The 17,995-nt window shown below is 37.2% G+C and overlaps 1 protein-coding gene and 1 pseudogene across 1 annotated transcript in view; both read right to left on the bottom strand.

The window, feature by feature from the left end:
• LOC139168875 (synaptotagmin-1) overlaps positions 1 to 17,995 on the bottom strand; it is a 455,513-nt gene that overhangs the window by 189,902 nt on the left and 247,616 nt on the right. The gene's annotated exons all lie outside the window — the stretch shown is intronic.
• LOC139168873 (NADH-ubiquinone oxidoreductase chain 5-like) lies at positions 5,548 to 9,011 on the bottom strand (annotated as a pseudogene).

The raw sequence follows: 17,995 nt of genomic DNA, 5'->3' as shown, positions 1-17,995 counted from the left end.
TTAGTTAATGGTTTACCTATTGTGGTCTGTTAATGACTAGTGGGGGGTCCGTTTCTAGTGGATGGGTGCGTTATAGAGAGGGTATCTTATTATTAGTTTTAGCATAATGGTGTTCATAAGTATGAGCTCACCTTTAGTTATTTTGGAGTTTTCATTGGGTTGTTGAATTGGGTAAAAAATTCTTTAACGATATTTTTTTAGATGGCTGCTTAAAGGCCTACGGGTGAGGATGAATAGATTTCTCTCAAATTCAGGTTGTATCCTGTTTCAATAGAGCTGTACCCCTATTGAGTTTCTTTAGAGGACTAGTATTTGGTTTATAGGTCTAAAGTAAGACTAAAATCTTTTTGTTAGGTAGCCAGCTATCTCCGGGTTCGATGGGCTTTTCACTTCTACTTTTAAGTTGTCCCACCCTTTTGCTACAGGGATGGGTTGGCTCTAGTTGGGCTACTTTAAAGTAGCTCACCTGGTTTCGGGGTGGGTAGGCTTCAGTTCTTCTTGTCTACCTTTAACTTGCTAAACCATGATACAAAAGGTACAAGGTTTTGTCTTTGCTGTTTATTGCTTGTTTTATTTTCCTTGCGGTACTTATATTGGTTTACTGTTCGATCGCATCTACTGAGTGGGTCAAATGTTTTGTTTGATATATTATAGGATATTTGTGTAAGAGAGTTGTGTGGCTCAAAAAGATTATATTGATAATGTCGTTCGAGTGTAGGTCGAATGCTTTTTATAAGCTACTTTTTGTTTCTAAGCGCACTTTCCAGTACGCTTACCGTGTTACGACTTGCCCTGCTTGAGTAAAGTGTAAGGTTTAATGTAGGAAAGAAGTATTGTTGGCAGGGATGACGGGCGGTGTGTACGCACCTCATTGCGTTAATTTCTGTTTAGTGTTCTATTCTTAGCATACTGCTAAATCCTCCTTCAGTTTTTAGTTTCATGGTTTATCCGTGATTTTCTGTTTTAGAAAATGTAGCCCATCTTTACATACTCATTAGTTACACCTCGACCTGTCGTGTTAGATATGGTCTATTGTGCTCACTTTGTTTCTTTTGCAAGGTGAACTGGCGACGGCGGTATATAGACTGTAGGGCTAGAGTGTGTTGGGTTGATCGTGGGGTATCGGCTTATTGGACAGGCTCCTCTAGGTTGATATGGGGTACCGTCAAGTCTTTTAAATTTTAAGTTTGTACTCGTAGTTATTTGGCGAACAAATTGTTGTTTAATTGTCGTGTTATGGCCGGGCATAGTAAGGTATCTAATCTTAGTTTGTGTCGTGGCTTTCATGAGTTGGTGAGGTTTGAGTTATTAAGGGTCTGGTTCATATGGCCTGTGGCTTTTTACGGCTGGGGGGGGTTTCTTTCTTAATAGTGTTACTGTCATTTAGTCATACTTTACGCCGGTGTAATTATCTTGGGTCTATCGTATAACCGCGGTCGCTGGCACGAGATTAACCGACCCTAAAACTCTTTTTCTAGGTCAAGCTTAGGCTTATGGCTTAATATTAATTACTGCTGCGGGTATGCCCGTGTGGGTGTGGCTTATTGCTGGGTGTTTTAGGCGGTTGCCTGATACCTTTCGTACTAGATGTTAGTGGGTTGATTCACTGTTGTGGGGAGGCTTGCATGTATAATTAAAGGGTGAAGGTAATTAGAGGTTCAAAACCAAGACCTTGTGTTAATCAGGTAAAACCCATCTTAGCATTTTCAGTGCTATGCTTTAGTAATAAGCTATGATAACATATAAAGAATCTCCGGATTTAAATATAAGATAGGATAATTAATTAATAAATATGTGAAATCTTTTTCACAGATAATTTCTTTATGAAATAGAGAATCCCCGGATTTAATATTAGTAAAGGCAAATTAATTAATATTGTATAAAAATACTTTTTACAGTGAATTCTATTTATAATAGAGAATCCCCGGATTTAAATATAAGATAGGATAATTAATTAATAAATATGTGAAATCTTTTTCACAGATGATTTCTTTATGAAATAGAGAATCCCCGGATTTAAATATAAGATAGGATAATTAATTAATAAATATGTGAAATCTTTTTCACAGATAATTTCTTTATGAAATAGAGAATCCCCGGATTTAATATTAGTAAAGGCAAATTAATTAATATTGTATAAAAATACTTTTTACAGTGAATTCTATTTATAATAGAGAATCCCCGGATTTAAATATAAGATAGGATAATTAATTAATAAATATGTGAAATCTTTTTCACAGATAATTTCTTTATGAAATAGAGAATCCCCGGATTTAAATATAAGATAGGATAATTAATTAATAAATATGTGAAATCTTTTTCACAGATAATTTCTTTATGAAATAGAGAATCCCCGGATTTAATATTAGTAAAGGCAAATTAATTAATATTGTATAAAAATACTTTTTACAGTGAATTCTATTTATAATAGAGAATCTCCGGATTTAATATTAGTAAAGGCAAATTAATTAATATTGTATAAAAATACTTTTTACAGTGAATTCTATTTATAATAGAGAATCTCCGGATTTAATATTAGTAAAGGCAAATTAATTAATATTGTATAAAAATACTTTTTACAGTGAATTCTATTTATAATAGAGAATCCCCGGATTTAAATATAAGATAGGATAATTAATTAATAAATATGTGAAATCTTTTTCACAGATAATTTCTTTATGAAATAGAGAATCCCCGGATTTAATATTAGTAAAGGCAAATTAATTAATATTGTATAAAAATACTTTTTACAGTGAATTCTATTTATAATAGAGAATCTCCGGATTTAAATATAAGATAGGATAATTAATTAATAAATATGTGAAATCTTTTTCACAGATAATTTCTTTATGAAATAGAGAATCCCCGGATTTAATATTAGTAAAGGCAAATTAATTAATATTGTATAAAAATACTTTTTACAGTGAATTCTATTTATAATAGAGAATCCCCGGATTTAAATATAAGATAGGATAATTAATTAATAAATATGTGAAATCTTTTTCACAGATAATTTCTTTATGAAATAGAGAATCCCCGGATTTAAAATTAGTAAAGGCAAATTAATTAATATTGTATAAAAATACTTTTTACAGTGAATTCTATTTATAATAGAGAATCCCCGGATTTAAATATAAGATAGGATAATTAATTAATAAATATGTGAAATCTTTTTCACAGATAATTTCTTTATGAAATAGAGAATCCCCGGATTTAATATTAGTAAAGGCAAATTAATTAATATTGTATAAAAATACTTTTTACAGTGAATTCTATTTATAATAGAGAATCTCCGGATTTAAATATAAGATAGGATAATTAATTAATAAATATGTGAAATCTTTTTCACAGATAATTTCTTTATGAAATAGAGAATCCCCGGATTTAATATTAGTAAAGGCAAATTAATTAATATTGTATAAAAATACTTTTTACAGTGAATTCTATTTATAATAGAGAATCTCCGGATTTAAATATAAGATAGGATAATTAATTAATAAATATGTGAAATCTTTTTCACAGATAATTTCTTTATGAAATAGAGAATCCCCGGATTTAATATTAGTAAAGGCAAATTAATTAATATTGTATAAAAATACTTTTTACAGTGAATTCTATTTATAATAGAGAATCTCCGGATTTAAATATAAGATAGGATAATTAATTAATAAATATGTGAAATCTTTTTCACAGATAATTTCTTTATGAAATAGAGAATCCCCGGATTTAATATTAGTAAAGGCAAATTAATTAATATTGTATAAAAATACTTTTTACAGTGAATTCTATTTATAATAGAGAATCTCCGGATTTAAATATAAGATAGGATAATTAATTAATAAATATGTGAAATCTTTTTCACAGATAATTTCTTTATGAAATAGAGAATCCCCGGATTTAATATTAGTAAAGGCAAATTAATTAATATTGTATAAAAATACTTTTTACAGTGAATTCTATTTATAATAGAGAATCTCCGGATTTAAATATAAGATAGGATAATTAATTAATAAATATGTGAAATCTTTTTCACAGATATGTAGGGGTTGTGCCTTTGAAAGTACAAAGGGGTTCATATGCAAGATGTAATGGTGCTTTATTATAAGAAAACGGGTTTGTTGGATTTTATTGATTAATTTGTCTTTCAAAATACGATATGATTTTTAAAAAATCAGGCTGCAAAAAAGTGTTTTGTGGGAAAATATCCAATAAAAATTTGTAGAGAATGGCTGGAGAGTAGTAGGAATAAGAAAAGTATGTCTAAAAACCATGGAAAGATTGTAATATATGGGGGAATATGCCAGATTAATAATATGTCCAATAAGCACTGGAACGTGGGTATGCTCAAGATGAACTGGAGTTGTACACGTCCGAGAGGAAGCCGCGGGCAAGGGGGGGTTGAAGAAAGCCGTTAAAAAATAAAAATTACCAGGGGTGGATCGAGCATGCGTGATCTAAACATGAGGGTGTATGTACCAATATAGAGGGTGCGATGAAGGCGTCGTAAAAAGCTGGGAATGAGGGATGGTTCCGGGCCATCGAAATGAACCTGAAAGAGTAACCAGTGGTCTCGTAAAAGGCACTGTGGGAGGAGTTACAATACATGGACGTGAAAAGCGGGACTGCCATGCTTTACGCTGAAGGATAGAGGATTTCTCGGGCTGGACTAGATCATGGGATACCAGTTGGAACAGGATATTCGTGAGTAATTATGAATAACGAGTCACGTCCCCAGACGTACCGTGCATGGAACGACCCAGAATATGAGGTGGATAAGGAGTGTGCTATTAAACCAATATGTCTTAATAATCATTAATATAAAATACTGGCTTATATGCGTGGGGCAAATCGTTAATGTGGATTATACATACTAACATATCGTACTAATCATTATTATACAATACTGGCTTATATGCATGGGGCAAATCACTTATGTGGATTATACATAGCAAAGTAAGACTAATGTATAAGAGATACATTAATCTATGGGCCGGGATACACCCCCGGAGGGGGCATATGGTCGGGGATACACCCCCGGAGGGGGCATATGGTCGGGGATACACCCCCGGAGGGGGCATATGGTCGGGGATACACCCCCGGAGGGGGCATATGGTTGGGGATACACCCCCGGAGGGGGCATATGGTTGGGGATACACCCCCGGAGGGGGCATATGGTCGGGGATACACCCCCGGAGGGGGCATATGGTCGGGGATACACCCCCGGAGGGGGCATATGGTTGGGGATACACCCCCGGAGGGGGCATATGGTTGGGGATACACCCCCGGAGGGGGCATATGGTTGGGGATACACCCCCGGAGGGGGCATATGGTTGGGGATACACCCCCGGAGGGGGCATATGGTTGGGGATACACCCCCGGAGGGGGCATATGGTTGGGGATACACCCCCGGAGGGGGCAATCAAAGAGTAGTTTAAGATAAAATGTTAGCTTTGGGGGCTAGAGATGGAAGTCCCTCTTTGATGCTCTGGGGGAAGGGCCCGTCTTTGGTTTACAAGAACAATGCTTTGTGAGTTAAGCTACCAGGGCATGTGGGTGGTATAGAGAGTTTATTTTCTAGTCAACCTAGAATGGGGTTTATAATGAAGAATAGGAAGTAGAGTAGAGAGGTTATTTGGCTAATTAGTATAAATGGGGGTTCTACTGGTTTAGTGGCTGCTCATGTAATTGTAATGAAGGTAGTAATTAGGGTTCAGAATAGGAGTTGTCCAAATGGGCGAAAGGTCATTGATCGAATGTAAGAGGTGTGGGTAAATGGTATTGAGATTAGGATGGAGACTGATAAGATTAGTGCTAAAGTCCCGCCTAGCTTATTTGGGACTGATCGTAGAATTCCGTATGCAAATAGAAAGTATCATTCTGGTTTAATATGTTGGGGTGTAACTATTGGATTGGCTTTTGAGAAGTTATCTGGGTCGTTAAAGATGTTGGGGGCGAGGGAAATAGTGATGAGTATGAGGGAGATAAGGATAGATAATATTAGGGTGTCTTTGTATGAGTGGTAGGGGTGAAATGGGATTTTGTCTGTGTCTGAGTTGGTTCCGAGTGGGTTGCCTGAGCCTTCGTCGTGAAGAAGAATAATGTGGATGGAGGATAAAGATATAATGATGAATGGGAGGATAAAGTGAAGTGCGAAGAATCGTGTTAGTGTAGGGTCATTGATTGAGAATCCTCCTCATAGTCAAGTTGTTAGAGAGGTGCCAATATAAGGTACGGCTGTCAGGAGATTGGTAATTACTGTTGCTGCTCAGAAGGATATTTGTCCTCAGGGAAGAACGTATCCGAAGAAAGCAGTTGCTATTAGAGTAATAAGTAGGCTAACACCTGATAGTCATACTGATTTGTTTAGGTAGGAACTGTAGTAGAGGCCGCGGCCGATGTGGATGTAGATACAGATAAAGAATATAGAAGCTCCGATGGCATGGAGGTTTTGTAAGATTCATCCGTGGGGGGTGTCTCGTATAATGTGAATGACAGATGAGAAGGCTAGGTTGATGTTAGCTGTGTAATGGATTGCTAGGAGGAAACCCGTTAAAGTTTGTAAAATTAAGCAGGCTAATAGTATTGAGCCAAAATTTCATCAAGTAGAGATATTTATTCCTACTGGGAGAAGATTAAATAGTAGAAGTGTGTGTTGGTTGAGCATGATTTTTGTAGTTGATTACAACAGTGGTTTTTCGTACCGCAGGTCTCTAATAGAGCAAAAATTATGGTTTTAATAAATTATTTGGTGTATATGTCAATAATATTTGTAGTTTTTAGTGTGTCTGTGTTAGGTTATATTTTTGTTCCTTATCAAGGGGTGATTATTCTTATAGGGGTCTCATTTTTTTGTTGTCTTTTTATGGTTGTTTTTGGTCGTACTTTTATGGCTTTTGTAGTTTATATTATTTATTTAGGGGGTCTGGTTGTGATTTTTAGTTATTGTGTGAGTGTAGAGAAGGATAAGGTGGATATGCTACGGGGGTGGTTGGCTAAGTTTTTTGCTATTTTTGTTTTGGTCTTAGCTATTTTGGGTTTTTGGTGAGTTGGTGTTTGGGTCTTAGATGCGTTAATAGTTAATACGGTTTGAGAGGAGATGTTGTGTTTAGAGGTAAATGGTGCTTGTGTTTTTTATTTTAAGGGTGGTGTGGGTTTGGTGGTTTGTTCTTGGGGTTTGTTTGTGGTGTTGTTTTCTATTTTGGTAGTAATTGGTTGATCTTGTAAGGGGGGTCTGCGTTCTTTTAGAGAAGAAGGATAGAGGAAATTATGGTGAAGGTAAAGATTGGGAGGAAGTTTTTGATTATATTTTTTTGTTGTGTTGAGAGGTGGATGGTCGGGGTGATTGAGTTTGATAGGCCTTTAGGTCCTAGTATTTCGAGCGTTCATAGATCAATAAGCTCATTGGATTTTTGTTGGCTAAGTTTTATACTTTGTATGGTTAGTATTCGGTGGGGGATATTGAAGAAAGCTAGCTGGTTGAAGAAGTGGTTGGATGTAATTGTTTTTTTTGGTTTAGAATGGAGGGTGGTGTTGAGTATGTCTATTGATAGAGAGGCTCCTGTAAGTGTAGCAATTAGTGCTGTGAGTTTAATTATGGTTGGTATAGTAATTAGTGTTGTGGTTTGTAGAGTTAGGGTTTTTGCTAGAGTACCTATTAAGGTTGAAGCAGCGGTTAGACGTAGAAGGGGGGTGATGATGTTTGTTGTTTCTTTGTTAGTGGTGTGGTTTGTTCGTGGGAATTTGGAGAGTAAATATAAAATAAGTTGTGTACTGTAGACGGCAGAAATAATGGTGGCGATGAAGATCATTGTTATGGCTCATGAGTTGGTATAAGAATTTATTATTGTTTCAATGATGGTGTCTTTTGAGTAAAAGCCGGTTAGAAAGGGTATGCCTATAAGGGAGAAGCTAGCGATTGTAATAAATGATGAGGTTATAGGGGTTGTTTTTGTTAGGCCTCCTATCATTCGGATATCTTGTTCGTTATTCAGGTTATGAGTAAATGATCCTGAGCATAGGAATAATAAGGCTTTAAAAAAAGAGTGAGTAGCTATGTGGAGAAAAGCTAGTGTTGGTTGATTGAGGCCGATTATGGTTATTATTAAGCCTAGTTGGCTTGTGGTTGATAGTGCGATAATCTTTTTAATGTCGTAGTGGGTTGTTGCTGCGGTTGCAGCAAATATAGTTGTTATAGATCCTACTAGAAGGCAGATTGTAGTTATGGTTTTGTTGTTGCAATATGTTGGGTAAAGTCGGATGAGTAAAAAAACTCCTGCTACGACTATAGTGCTGGAGTGTAGTAGGGCTGATACAGGGGTTGGGCCTTCTATAGCGGAAGGAAGTCAGGGGTGTAGGCCAAATTGTGCGGATTTTCCCATGGCTGCAGCTAATAGGCCTATTGTTGGAATGGTGTATATTATTTCGTGTTGAAAGATAAGTTCTTGTAAGTTAATAGATGATGAAGTTATTAGTCATAGGGTTGTTAAAATAAGGCCAATGTCTCCGATGCGATTGTAGGCAATAGCTTGGAGTGCGGCTGTGTTGGCGTCTGGGCGACCAGATCATCATCCAATTAGGAGAAAAGATATAATTCCTACGCCTTCTCACCCGATGAAAAGTTGGTATAGATTATTTGCTGAAATAATAGTTAATATAGTAATTAAAAAGATTAGTAGGTACTTGGTAAATTTATTGTTGAGGGGGTCTGATGATATATACCAAATAGAAAATTCTGTGATAGATCATGTAATGAATAGGGCGATGGGAAAGAATATAAGTGATAGGGTGTCTAATGTAACAGAGATGTTAATGTTTTCTGTCATTACATTAATTAGTGGTGGGAATGATATTGTAAGTTCTTTATTGTTAAGGAGGGGGTTAATAGGGACTAAGTTTAGAAAAAATAATAATATAAGGTTTTTCTTTATATTTTGTATTGTTTGTGGTTGTATGATTAGTGCAATTAGGGATAAGAAAGTAGTAAGTATAATTGTTGGGGAGATAAGGTCCATTATTCTACCACTTGGATTTGCACCAAGGGTTTTGGTGCCTAAGACCAGTGGAATACTACTATCCTTTGGTAGAGGGGGCTGGAGTTTAGTTCCAGGTAAAAGAGTTAGCAGATCTTATGACACCCTCGTGGTGTGTGAGGAGAGACTCCTATTATCATGGTCACAGCATGACATTTTATTTAAATTACGCGCACCTAAATATAAGTTCAGGTTTTATAGAGACTAATATTAGTGGTAGTGTGTGGAGGGTTATGAGGAGGTGTTCTCGTGAGTGTGTTTGTGCGATTTTAGAATTAGTAAGGGGTGTGCCTATTTGTGTAGATAAAAATATGTGAAGGGAATATAGTGCTGTAATTAGTATGGATATTCCAAATATAGTTATTGTAATGGGGCATCAATAGAACAGGGAGGATGCAATAAGCAGTTCTCCTGTAAAATTTAGACTGGGTGGGGTTGCAATATTTATTAGGTTAATTAAAAGTCATCATATTGTGATTATTGGTAGGAGGTTATGAAACCCTCGTGTAAGGTTTATAATTCGGGTTTTAGTTCGTTCATAGGTGATGTTTGCTAAGCAAAATAGTGCTGAGGAAGTAAAACCGTGGGCAATTATGAGGGCTATAGCTCCGGCTAGGCTTCATTGTGTTTGAATAGCGATTGCTGCAATTACTAGGCCTATGTGGCTAATTGATGAATATGCGATTAAGGATTTAAGGTCTGTTTGTTGTAGACAGGTCAGGTTTGCTAGGGTGGCCCCTCACAGAGCTAGCACGATAAATGGTAAAAATATATCAGTTTTTATTACGGGAAGGATTTGTGTTAAGCGTATAATTCCATATCCTCCAAGTTTTAGCAAAATTGCGGCTAGTACTATGGAGCCCACAATGGGGGCTTCAACATGTGCTTTTGGTAATCATAGGTGTAATCCGTAGATTGGTATTTTCGCTAAAAAGGCAGCTAAGCAGGCTATTCATAATAGCTCGCTTAGCTGCCATGGGGTTTGTGCTGTTTGGATAAACAGTGTTGGGGTGTTGGAGGAGTTGTTGAGGAAAATGATTGCTATAAGAAGTGGTATTGAGGTTGTTAAGGTATAAAGTATAAAGTAGGTTCCTGCAGTGAGTCGTTCTGCTTGTTGTCCTCATCGGGTAATAATAATAAGGGTTGGAATGAGAGTGGCTTCAAATATAATGTATATTAGTGTGAGGTTGTAGGCTGTAAATGTTGCTGCAATAAATACTTGAAGAAGTACGATTGTTATTAGGTATGTTCGTTGTCGTTGAGTTGGCTCTTTGGTTATTGCATGTTGGCCTGCTATTACTGTAATTGGTAGGAGTCAGAAAGATAGTACGAATAAAGGGGTTGAGCTTGAGTCAAGAAAAAGATGGTTATTGGAGGTTGGTTCTAGTAAATTTAAGCTTAGTGTGGCGAGTAAGAATGTGTAGGAAATTGATGTTGTGTAGAGTATTTTTGGTTTAATAGTAAAGATAGTAGGAATTAATATAGAGGTTATGTATAAAATTTTAAGCATTATAGTAGACTTAGATTTTTTAGGAAGTCATTTCCGTGAGTGCGTGTGATTGCAACTACTAGGCTGAGGCCAACGGCGGCTCCACACACAGATAAAGATAGTATTACAATTGATATGGGGGTTTGTGTTGTGGTTGTTGAAGTTGAGGTAAATATTACTAACATAGAAAATACAATAAGCATTATTGTTTCTAAGCATATGAGGGCAAGTATAAGGTGTTTGTGTTGTATGGAAAGGCTTGTGATAGTAATTGTAAAGGCTATAAATAGTATAGTTTTGGCTGTTTCCATTTTTAAGGCTTAATGATTAAGATTTCCCGAGTCGAAATCGGGTGTCTGATTAGACTACCTTAAATATTCTACTCATTCTAGGCCTCCTTGTAGTCATTCATATAGTAGGCCTAGTGTGAGAATGGTGATGAGGGTAATGATTAGGGTAAAAGTGGTGTAGGGGGGGTTGGTGTTTATGCTTCATACGACAGGGAGGAGGAGTACAATTTCTAGGTCAAAGAGGATAAACAAGATAGCGACTAAGAAGAATTGGATAGAAATTGGTGTGCGTGCGTTGTCTGTTGGGTCAAAGCCGCATTCATAGGGTGAGAGTTTATTAGTGTCTGGTTTGGAGGTGGTGTACGTGTTAATGAAGTATAATAGGACAGTTGTTAGAAGAGAGAGAGTAATAAAGATTATAAAGTTAATTATTTCTTCCCTTGTGGGGCCTAATGCTTGGAAGGCATTAATACTGGTATACTAAAGAAATAGGATCCTCATCAGTATACTGAGACATAGAGGAATAGTCAAACAACATCTACGAAGTGTCAATATCAGATTGCGGCTTCATAACCAAAGTGGTGGGTGGTTGTAAGGTGATGATGGGTTAGACGTAGTAGGCAGACCATTAGAAAAGAGGTGCCAATAATTACGTGAAGTCCGTGAAATCCTGTAGTTACGAAGAAAAGTGAGCCGTAAACACTATCTGAAATGGTAAATGGGGTTTCTATATATTCGGTTGCTTGGAGGGCTGTAAAGTAACCTCCTAGGACAACTGTGATAATGAGGGCTAGGGTTGCTTCTTTTTTATTTCCCTTTGTTAGGGAGTGGTGGGATCATGTAATTGTTGCTCCGGATGAGAGTAATACTGCTGTGTTTAAGAGTGGGACGTCTATGGGGTTAAGGGGGACCACCCCTGTAGGAGGTCATTCTGAACCTAACTCTGGTGTTGGAATTAAACTTACGTGGTATAGGGCTCAGAAGAATCCTAGGAAGAAGAAAATTTCTGATGTAATAAACAAGATTATACCATAGCGTATATTTTTTTGTACTCCTTTTGTGTGATGTCCTTGATACGTGCTTTCTCGGACAACATCTCGTCATCATTGAATTATTGTAAGTATAGTAGTTAGAAGTCCTAGTTTAAGGATGGAGGAGGAGTTTGTGTGAAATCAGATGGCTAGTCCAGAGGCTATAAGTATGGAGCCTATGGCTCCAGTTAGAGGTCATGGACTAGGGTCCATTAGGTGATATTGGTGAAGTTGGTGGGTCATTATGTGTTTTCTTGTAAGTACAAAATAATTAATAATACAAAAACATAGGCCTGGATGCAGGCTACTGCTAATTCAAGGATAGTTAATAAAAAAAGTAGAGCTCATATGAGGAAGCTTAGAGAAACATAGGAGAAAGAAAAGTTAAGTGCGGTTGAGCTAATTATTGTTATAAGTAGGTGACCTGCTGTAATGTTAGCTGTGAGTCGGACTCCTAGTGCTAGGGGTCGTATAATGAGGCTAACAGTTTCAATTATAATTATGAATGGGATTAGAGGGGTTGGGGATCCTTCTGGGAGCATGTGGGCTAGTGTGGTTGATGGGTTTTTGGTCATTCCGGTGATGACTGTGGCTATTCATATGGGGATAGCTAGTGTTATGTTTATTGATAATTGGGAAGTTGGTGTAAAGGTATATGGAAGGAGGCCTAGAATATTGGATATCAGGATAAAAAAAAGTAAGCTTATAAGGATACGACATCATTTTTGTCCTGTTTCGGATAGTTGTGTGGTTATATTGGTTGTAGTGGATTTTAAAGTTCATGTAAGGGCGGTTGTTATTCGGTTTCCTAAGAGTTTAGGTTTGTGGTGTATTAATAGGAGTGGGATAAGTATAGATAAAATTATAGTTGGGATATATAAGAGTTCTGGGCTTTTAAATTGTTCAAATAGGTTTGTATTCATGGGGGCTGGGTGTGTTGGGCTTAGTTTGTTGGTCTTTCTTTTTTGAAATTAGCAGGAAGGTCTTAATTTTTTGAGTTATTAAATAAATAACAAGTCAGGTTCATGTAAAGATTAGAAAAATATAAACTGTATCCAGTTGGGGCATTCACTGAGGAAAGTGTGTTTCTTCTTTAACTTAAAAGGTTAATGCTATAAAAGCTTCTCCGTGACTATTTAATTAATCATTGTTCAAAATTAGGTAGTGGGATTGCTTCAATTGCGATTGGTATAAAACTGTGGTTGGCCCCGCAGATTTCTGAACATTGGCCAAAGAATACACCAACTCGTGATGTGGTTAAGGGAAGTTGGTTAAGGCGTCCTGGGACTGCGTCTACTTTTACTCCAAGAGATGGAATTGTTCAGGAATGAAGGACGTCTTCTGCGGTTACAATAATGCGGGCCTGCAGGCCTGCAGGTATAATCATGCGGTGGTCTACTTCGAGAAGGCGCGGGCCCCCGCTTTGTAAATTTTCTGTTTGAATCATATAAGAGTCAAATGATGTTTGGGTATTATCAGAATATTCATAATTTCAGTATCATTGATGTCCGGTTGTTTTAATAGTTAGATGAGGGTCAAATACTTCTTCTATTAAATAAAGAGATCGAACTGAGGGTAGGGCTGTGAGAATTAAAATTATAATAGGGGCAGCGGTTCAAGCTGCTTCTAGTTGTTCTACTTCTTCTGTTGGGTCGTTGTGTGTTAGGGCTGTTGAGGTTGCGGTGATAGTAAATATTAAAATTACTATAGATATTAAGCATGTGAGTAATAATACATGGTCATGTAGGAAGATTACTTCTTCTATTGTGGGTCCTGTGGCTTCTTGTAGGGTAAGTTGGGTTGCGTATGGCACTGAGAACCACAGGATTGTAATTTGGCCATGACAAGGCCATGTAATTGATTTTACTAGGTTCTCGAGGATAGAGCATGAGTATGCGGTTAATTTGAAATTAATGGATGGCAGTTAGATCTGCCTTTTCTCGGGTCAGGGTCACTCTAAGTGGGAAATTAGGTCCCGGATTGGGGCGTACGAGTTGTTTAATAAGAATGTTGGCTCAACGTGGGTATGTTGAGGCGGCGGGGTACCATAAAATCATTCAATGTGTGTTTTTTTTCCGAGAGGTATAAAGAGCTCTCGTTTGTATGCGAGAGCTTCTCAGACAATGAATAGGGATATAAGTACAGCAATAAGGGAGATGGTAGATCCAATTGATGATATTGTATTTCACAGTGTAAAAGCATCTGGAAAGTCAGAATATCGTCGTGGTATACCAGATAAGCCTAAGAAATGTTGGGGAAAAAATGTTATATTTACTCCAATGAATATCACTCAGAATTGGGTTTTTGTTAGCGTTTGATTAAGTGTAAAACCTGTAAATAGTGGGAATCAGTGTGTGAGTCCTCCTATAATGGCAAATACCGCCCCTATTGATAAAACGTAGTGAAAATGTGCTACAACATAATAGGTGTCGTGGAGCACGATATCTAGAGATGAGTTTGCTAAAATAATACCTGTTATTCCGCCAACAGTGAATAAAAAAATGAAACCGAGGGCTCAGTAGATTGGGGCTTCTCATTTAATTTGGCCTCCTGTCAGGGTGGCTAATCAGCCAAAGACTTTAATTCCTGTAGGAATTGCAATAATTATTGTTGCTGCTGTAAAGTAGGCTCGGCTATCAATATCTAGGCCTACTGTAAATATATGGTGAGCTCATACAACAAAGCCTAAAATTGCAATTGACATTATTGCTCAGATTATGCTTGTATATCCAAATGTGTTTTTTTTTCCTGTGTGGAAAGTGATAATGCTTGAGATAATTCCGAATCCGGGTAAAATAAGAATATAAACTTCTGGGTGGCCAAAGAATCAAAATAAATGTTGAAATAGTACTGGGTCTCCGCCCCCTGCTGGGTCAAAAAAAGAAGTGTTGATGTTACGGTCTGTTAGAAGTATAGTGATTGCTGCTGCTAGTACTGGGAGAGCTAGAAGAAGTATAATAGCGGTAATTAATACAGATCAAACAAATAAGGGGATATTAAATATTGGTATTGATTTGGGTTTTATGTTAATACATGTTGTAATAAAGTTAATTGCCCCTAGGATAGAGGAGGCTCCTGCCAGATGAAGAGAGAAAATGGCCAAGTCTACTGATGGGCCTGAATGAACTAGGTTTCCTGAGAGTGGGGGGTATACTGTTCAGCCAGTGCCTGCCCCTGCTTCTACGTATGAGGAGGAAAGGAGGAGGATAAGTGCTGGTGGTAAGAGTCAGAAGCTTATGTTGTTTATTCGCGGGAAGGCTATGTCTGGGGCTCCAATTATTAGTGGGATTAGTCAGTTTCCGAAGCCCCCAATTATAATGGGTATAACTATGAAAAAGATTATAATAAATGCGTGGGCTGTAACTAACACGTTAAAAATTTGATCGCTTCCAAAGAGCGAGCCTGGTTGTGTTAGTTCTATTCGTATGAGTATGCTTAGGCATGCTCCGATGAGACCAGATCAGGCTCCAAATAGAAGGTATAGGGTTCCAATATCTTTGTGGTTTGTTGAGAATAATCAACGGGAAATAAACACTGGTAGTATGGCTGATTAAAGCGGTAATCTGTAAAATTACATATAGGAAATAACCTTACTGTTAACCCTGAAGTGAAAAATCATATTAGATTGCAAATCTGAAGGAGGCTGTTGCCCAGGGTTTAGGTGGGTGTAATATTACTATGTTTGTAGGGAAATTAGGTCACCCTGTCTAGCTAGGGTGAATATTTGGGTATTCATCCCGAAATATGCTAGAATAAAAGTAAAACTTTGACACTTAGTACTTTTTTGATAAAATATAAGTAAAAGTAGGAAAATCCCTAATAATAGTGATGGAGTACACCCCCTCCCCGCCCCGCTGCTCCGTTTTTTCTTGGTGCCCAAAAACGGAGAAGCTAGGCTGTAGTCCGTTGATGGGTGTAGATACAGTCCATGTGTTTATTATTTGTAGGGAAATTAGGTCACCCTGTCTAGCTAGGGTGAATATTTGGGTATTCATCCCGAAATATGCTAGAATAAAAGTAAAACTTTGACACTTAGTACTTTTTTGATAAAATATAAGTAAAAGTAGGAAAATCCCTAATAATAGTGATGGAGTACACCCCCTCCACGCCCCCTGCCCGGGTTCTCCGTTTTTTTCTTGGTGCCCAAAAACGGAGAAGCTAGGCTGTAGTCCGTTGATGGATGTAGATACAGTCCATGTGTTTATTATTTGTAGGGAAATTAGGTCACCCTGTCTAGCTAGGGTGAATATTTGGGTATTCATCCCGAAATATGCTAGAATAAAAGTAAAACTTTGACACTTAGTACTTTTTTGATAAAATATAAGTAAAAGTAGGAAAATCCCTAATAATAGTGATGGAGTACACCCCCACTCTCGATATCTGGGTATTGTTTAAGAGTGTGTAGTATAGAGCTAGTGGCAGTAATTTGTAGAATTATGTATAAGAGAATCTTTTACTATTTAGGGTGTTTGTTCAAAATATACTTTTGTGCTATAAGATAAGAGCTGGCTGCATTAGCTCTAAATCTGTATAGGGGTTAGGTATATTCTTGAAGAGTCTTATATTATTTGTAGGGAAATTAGGTCACCCTGTCTAGCTAGGGTGAATATTTGGGTATTCATCCCGAAATATGCTAGAATAAAAGTAAAACTTTGACACTTAGTACTTTTTTGATAAAATATAAGTAAAAGTAGGAAAATCCCTAATAATAGTGATGGAGTACACCCCCCTCCCCGCCCCGCTGCCCGGGTTCTCCGTTTTTTTCTTGGTGCCCAAAAACGGAGAAGCTAGGCTGTAGTCCGTTGATGGGTGTAGATACAGTCCATGTGTTTATTATTTGTAGGGAAATTAGGTCACCCTGTCTAGCTAGGGTGAATATTTGGGTATTCATCCCGAAATATGCTAGAATAAAAGTAAAACTTTGACACTTAGTACTTTTTTGATAAAATATAAGTAAAAGTAGGAAAATCCCTAATAATAGTGATGGAGTACACCCCCCTCCCCGCCCCGCTGCCCGGGTTCTCCGTTTTTTTCTTGGTGCCCAAAAACGGAGAAGCTAGGCTGTAGTCCGTTGATGGGTGTAGATACAGTCCATGTGTTTATTATTTGTAGGGAAATTAGGTCACCCTGTCTAGCTAGGGTGAATATTTGGGTATTCATCCCGAAATATGCTAGAATAAAAGTAAAACTTTGACACTTAGTACTTTTTTGATAAAATATAAGTAAAAGTAGGAAAATCCCTAATAATAGTGATGGAGTACACCCCCTCCACGCCCCGCTGCCCGGGTTCTCCGTTTTTTTCTTGGTGCCCAAAAACGGAGAAGCTAGGCTGTAGTCCGTTGATGGATGTAGATACAGTCCATGTGTTTATTATTTGTAGGGAAATTAGGTCACCCTGTCTAGCTAGGGTGAATATTTGGGTATTCATCCCGAAATATGCTAGAATAAAAGTAAAACTTTGACACTTAGTACTTTTTTGATAAAATATAAGTAAAAGTAGGAAAATCCCTAATAATAGTGATGGAGTACACCCCCACTCTCGATATCTGGGTATTGTTTAAGAGTGTGTAGTATAGAGCTAGTGGCAGTAATTTGTAGAATTATGTATAAGAGAATCTTTTACTATTTAGGGTGTTTGTTCAAAATATACTTTTGTGCTATAAGATAAGAGCTGGCTGCATTAGCTCTAAATCTGTATAGGGGTTAGGTATATTCTTGAAGAGTCTTATATTATTTGTAGGGAAATTAGGTCACCCTGTCTAGCTAGGGTGAATATTTGGGTATTCATCCCGAAATATGCTAGAATAAAAGTAAAACTTTGACACTTAGTACTTTTTTGATAAAATATAAGTAAAAGTAGGAAAATCCCTAATAATAGTGATGGAGTACACCCCCCTCCACGCCCCGCTGCCCGGGTTCTCCGTTTTTTTCTTGGTGCCCAAAAACGGAGAAGCTAGGCTGTAGTCCGTTGATGGGTGTAGATACAGTCCATGTGTTTATTATTTGTAGGGAAATTAGGTCACCCTGTCTAGCTAGGGTGAATATTTGGGTATTCATCCCGAAATATGCTAGAATAAAAGTAAAACTTTGACACTTAGTACTTTTTTGATAAAATATAAGTAAAAGTAGGAAAATCCCTAATAATAGTGATGGAGT

Source organism: Erythrolamprus reginae, chromosome 6 (assembly GCF_031021105.1).
Source record: "Erythrolamprus reginae isolate rEryReg1 chromosome 6, rEryReg1.hap1, whole genome shotgun sequence".
Lineage (NCBI taxonomy): Eukaryota > Metazoa > Chordata > Lepidosauria > Squamata > Dipsadidae > Erythrolamprus > Erythrolamprus reginae.
This window is presented reverse-complemented; position numbering and strand designations above follow the sequence as displayed.